The sequence below is a fragment of the Trichomycterus rosablanca genome, chromosome 5 (assembly GCF_030014385.1).
Source record: "Trichomycterus rosablanca isolate fTriRos1 chromosome 5, fTriRos1.hap1, whole genome shotgun sequence".
Lineage (NCBI taxonomy): Eukaryota > Metazoa > Chordata > Actinopteri > Siluriformes > Trichomycteridae > Trichomycterus > Trichomycterus rosablanca.
In genome coordinates, this window is record NC_085992.1 from 45,766,317 (window position 1) to 45,772,316 (window position 6,000).

Consider the following 6,000-nt stretch of genomic DNA (forward strand, 5'->3'; position numbering starts at 1 on the left):
AATTAATTGTAATATTATTAATGATAAGTAATAATAATGATACTACTACTAATAATAATTATAATAACAATAATAATGACAATTATAATACAATAAGCAGATTAGCTAACGATTGCTACAAAACTTAGCTTATATATATATATATATATATATTTTGTCTTTTTCTCCCGACTTTAGTGCGTCCAATCGCCCGACTGCATCGTGCTTCCTCTCTACTAATGCCGACCTCGGAGAACGAAGCTAACCCACACCCCCTCCGACACGTGGGCAGAAGCCATATGCATTTTGTCACCTACATCTAACAAGTGCATATGCAGATCAGCACTGTGTACAGAGAGACACACCCTAATCAACACACTCTTTCCTCGCCTTTGTGCAGGCACCATAAATCAGCCAGCAGAGGTCGCAGTTGCATTAGTTATGAGAGAGTCCCTATCCGGCTTAATATCCCACCCCTATATGAACAACAGGCCAATCGTTGTTCATGTGGCTGCTCGACTCGATGCAATGTATTCGAGATCCCAGCTCTGGTGTTCTAGCGTGTGTTTTACCGCTGCGCCACCTGAGCGGCTTTGTCATTTGGTTTTTACTGTGCCAGTAGCTACATTTACATGCAGCCTGACAATCAGTTAATGATCAGAATAGAATATGTCCACTTGTACAGCTCAATCAGAACAGACGAGTCCTATTGATGCCCTTCCGAATACAATTTCTATCTGATTGTTTTACGAGGTGGATAAACCATTAAATAGAACAATAACAGCCATGTAAACACCTGTGTCCATTTACATTCTTAATCAGAAAGTTTAAGTACATTCTGCGCATGGGCATTTGCATCATAGTGGAAGTGAACAAAATTCAACATGGTGTTAGAGCAGAACTGGCCTGCAGAAGAGACAGAGTTTAAAAGATCTAAAAATAGTTAGCAGGATGGACAGTCGTAAAGCGCACAATAACAAATTGTTCAGACAAGTATTTTAGCAAATGAAGGGCAGTGGGTTCACACGAACTACAGCGCAAATTAAAAACAGATGGAAGTTTTAAAAGTCAGTGTTACCAAATTGAGAAAACATTAGTCTGAGTCCACCATAATCTAAAACAATTAAACACACACACACACACACACACACACACACACACACCAGCTCAGGTAACGGACTTATTAACGTAAGGTTTTCGACTTGACTCATGTGATGCTTGTTGTCATGGTAACACATATTAAGTGGTACTCTACACACGTGCATCATTTTGAATGGGATTACTGTAGCATGAATGTAAACAGAGATTTTCATCCAACTTTTGAGTGGAGTGTACATATACACCTCAATCTTCATCTATAATCAGTATTAATTCAAGCGGATTTAAGAAAATCTTTGCATGTAAACATTGGCATTGTTTCTTAAGGGCATTCACCTTGCGCTACCTTGACCATAGGCAAAATTGATGACCCCCAAAACTGAGCACTTGGTATGGGGAGGTTTTTCATTGGACTGTCAGTAAGCCTTGTAGTAGAAAATGTGTTTGTATCATCAGTACACACACACACACACACCTGAATAACAGCCAACCGACCACCTACACAGACAACAACTGGCTAGTACCGAGAAGAAAGGGCAGTAGGGATTCCTTATAACTGCTGCAATTACAACCTCTGCCCGCTAAACAATGGCACCTGCACAGAGATGGGGGATAATGGATATCTGTGTGACTCTCCGTGCACGATACAGATCTCCATATGAATGTCTCATGCAGGTGAAAAGAAGCAGCCGGCTACTGCACACGTGTTAGTTACGGTCCTCATCAGTCAGGAGTGGAGGTCTGCAGCAGAAGAGGCAGAAATACTAACAAAGTAATTGGATAACTAGATTAGGAAGGATGGGTAAGTGCATAAAAATACAAAATAATCTATATGATTATTTGAATTGAGGAGAACGAAGCTACCCCACGCCCCCTCCGACACGTGGGCAGCAGCCGTATGCATTTTGTCACCTACATCTGACGAGTGCATATGCGGATCAGCACTGTGTACGGAGAGACACACCCTGGCTGATCAATGGCACCTGCACAGAGACGAGGGATAACGGAGATCGGTGTGTGACTCTCCATGCACGATACAGATCTCCATATGAATGTCTCATGCAGGTGAAAAGAAGCAGCCGGCTACTGCACACGTGTTAGTTACGGTCCTCCTCAGTCAGAGGAGGTCTGCAGCAGTACAGGCAGAAATACTAACAGGGTAATTGGATATAACTAGATTGAGAGGAAAAATTAATGGGTAGGTGCATATAAAAATACAAAATAATCTATATGAACAGTACACACAAGGTAAACAAGTGTGTCTCCTTATGCCAATTTGGACTCTCGATCCAGCCATTGCAGTGAAATGTGGGTTTGTATGGATTACACTTGAAACAGAGACTTGCAGCTACACTTGTCACCCAATAAACAATGAAAATACTACACAATCCCTGACTAAACTGAATCACATCTGCAAATGCAAAGCACATTTCTACAAAACAATCTATGTGTACTGCAAAACCACATTAAACAATGTATTTTATTATTCCTAAACAGCTTATAATTAGTGTTCAGATTAAGATGCATGGTGTCATTAGTCACACAACAGAAAACAAATGTTGTTATTGAAGTGAAAATAGTTTTGTGCATGGAAAAGGTCATAAAAGCCCCATAAAATAATATGCATACAAGGAAATTGAAGGGTACCTGCACAAAATACAAGCAAATAAGAGCCTCATATAGAAGAACATTCAAGTCTACCATAAGAGAGGACAGAGGAAATTGGGTTTGTCTGGAAAACTGACAAACCTACAAGATAATCTTACATTACATTAAAATGATATGTCATGCATTCATCCTGAATATAACATTAAAGAAGATTTGGTTCTGTTTACCCAAAGTTTTGTATTGCCTTTAGATTTCTTACTGTTCACACAACTAATATGCAATCTTACTTGTCACAGCAATGAATAAGTGGTCTAAAACACTACATAACCTTCCAAAAATGATTAAGAAAATAATACAGTAACAATGAAGCCAGTGGATCACCTAAGTGAGCTCTCAAAGCCTGTCACACTGCAATACTGGAAATGTGTTTGTGCATGGAAAACCGACTAACCAGAGAAAAATGCAAAATCAAACACACCCAATAAATATCAAATATGTTCATAGACCACAGAAATATTACAGAATTATGCAGATATAACTATCAGTGAGCAAACCTGGTGGCAACTCATCCACCATCACATCCATTAATCAGCCATTCACTTAGATCAGTACAACTTCTAACACTACTAAACATGACATTTTAAGCGGACTGGGAGCATTTTGTCTCCCGAAAACATCCTAACCTAGATATTCCGCTCATATACCATCACATAAAGACATAAACAGCACACACATGCAGTAAATCTGTGTTTTAAACACGAAAATAAAGTTTACTTTACCTCCTCTGTGACTCTCCGAGCTTGAGCGTTCAACCCCAAATGCCCGGATCTGCTTTCCACTGGCGTCAGGGTGTCGCGCACCGCATCACCCTTCCGCGCCCTCCGCCTATTACTCCGCTACAGAAAGCTAGAGCCGTTTGGAGGAGAACCGATCTTTTTTGTGTATTTTCACATATTCACTCAAAAATTCGTAATTTATTTATTTTACTTTAATCCGGTCAGTGACACGGTGGACCCAGAGACAACCGGAAATTCTAGGAGCAAATTAGGAATACACATCGGACAGTGTAACAGTCCATCACAATGCATTAAAGACACACTCAGACATTCAGCATACAGTCAGTCCACCTTCTGCATGTTTTTTAAATGTAGACGTATTCTGGATTAAAACCAGCATCCCAGTAACTTCAACCACTTTTGAGGTTGTAGTGGTAACAGCTTAAAGCTGTGTGTGTTTTCCTTGCAATAATAAATGATAAGATGCTAATCATTAGGCAAAAGAGTCTGCCATGTTTTCAGTTGTGTGCAGTAAAGCTCATGGTGGAGTGTAGGGCCTCTGGGGCATGTCTTTACTGTGATTTGAAAAAGGAAGGTAAACAAGTCTATGCTGTAAACAATAAACAAATCAGTTTTTACTTTTTATTGCTGTAGGATTATTTTAGCATTTTTTTTGTTATAATAAATTGATTAAAACACTGGGTGCAGATGAGAAATACCCTAAGGGGGTCTGTTGATGCATGCTCAATAATCCAGGTATACAAATCCACAAAGTTGAATCAGTTCATCTGGACACAAGTTTGTTGTAGAGATACATTTCGTACCCTAAGGGGGGCAATCCATTGCAAGGCTCCTGAAAGCAGGACCCCAGGACCATAGTGTTGTAATGCATTGAGCTCTTTGCTGTGTCAACAGCATGTGAGCATCATGCAAAGCAAACAGCTATTTCCAAAACCTATTAAAGAAGTAAATAGTAAATCTTTACAGCTTTTCATTTATGCACATACCAATTTTAGCAGCAATAATACATACTTATACAAACCTATTGTTGATTTTATTAAAAAATATGTCGTTATTCCAGTTTATACATTATTCATGTTTATTTGAATGTTTTGTGAAGGTGTATGGGGTTTAATTCTCAGTGACTACCAGAACAGATTGTGTTTTTCTCCACACTCAGAATATTCTTGCCATTTAGCAAGCGAGTCTGCCATTTTTATTTTTATTAAAAGAAAAGATTGTGCTGAGTTAAGGGCTTGTCTATAGCATGACTGAACTAGGAATCTAAACAAAAAACTAAAATGTAAATGTGCCAGGATTGGCTCTGGATTTACTGAAACCCTTATCAACTTAAAGTAACTAATAAAATGAATTAATAAAAAATGATTAATACAATTATTTAATAAAATAATATTTTTCAAACCATCAGGGTTTATTATGGTTTATTTCTAGCTCTATTCATAATAACTGATTTGTATACGGCAAATAATGAGCTTTTTCAAATTCTGTTATTCTGAATGTTGGTTTTACAATGCTGTAAATGCTGAAGATAAAAATGATCTGGAGGGTTAATGTGTAAAATGGAAAGGCAGCAGAAAATGATCCCTCAAGTTCATTATTTATTCTGCATCTGTCAAAGTGAGAAAAAATTGCACTGATGCTCAAGATCTATCCATCCTGCCTTTAGTGCACCATTTCTGATTTTCTTATTGTATGCCAAGATAATAACATATACATACAGTATGTAGCTCTGAAATTAAAGTGTAATGTTCATGTTTCAAACACCAGTAAAAAAAAGCACATCATGCAAAATATGCAGTAAAAATGGAATTCCTGTCATGGTCATGGCCAAGTTTCAGCAGGAATAAAAATTGTCGTTTTGCGGGTCATCAACACATGACGGTGTATTAGGGCCACTGTAAAGAATAAAATCAAAATAAGCTCAAGAATGAAGTTATATAAGCTTTGATTTCAAGAATAATTTTAAAGAATAAAGTTTTAACAAAGTCAAAAAGTCATATGCTATGATTTCGCGAATACAGTCAAAATAATTTGAAGAATAAAGTTAAAATAATTTTTAAAGTCTCTGGGTTTACTCTGGGTGCTCTGGTTTCCTCCCACAGTCCAAAGACATGCAAGTGAGGTGAATTGGAGATACAAAGTGGTCCATGACTGGTTACAATTATGGCAAGAATGGTAGTTACTCATTACACAAGGTTCATCAGTTCACAAGGTTACATCTAACACAGTCATGGACAATTTAGTGTCTCCAGTTCACCTCACTTGCATGTTTTTGGACTGTGGGAGGAAACCGGAGCACCCGGAGTAAACCCACGCAGACGAGGGGAGAACATACAAACTCCACACAGAAAGGACCCGGACCGCTCCACCTGGGAATCAAACCCAGGACCTTCTTGCTGTGAGGTGACAGTGCTACCCGCTGAGCCACTGTGCCGCCCAACTTGCAAATGTAAAAACAGATAATCGATATTGGATTTGGTCATAAATTTACATTTGATTTTTTTTTACAGTTAAAGTC

At 38.4% G+C, this 6,000-nt stretch overlaps 1 protein-coding gene across 1 annotated transcript in view; it reads right to left on the minus strand.

Annotated features, from left to right (window-relative positions):
• smad1 (SMAD family member 1) overlaps positions 1–3,498 on the minus strand; it is a 49,382-nt gene extending 45,884 nt beyond the window's left edge. Inside the window, exon 1 of the mRNA XM_062995277.1 lies at positions 3,465–3,498. The gene's annotated coding sequence lies outside the window, so the exon portion shown is untranslated. The remainder of the gene's footprint in view (positions 1–3,464) is intronic.
• Between the last annotated feature and the right edge of the window lie 2,502 nt (positions 3,499–6,000).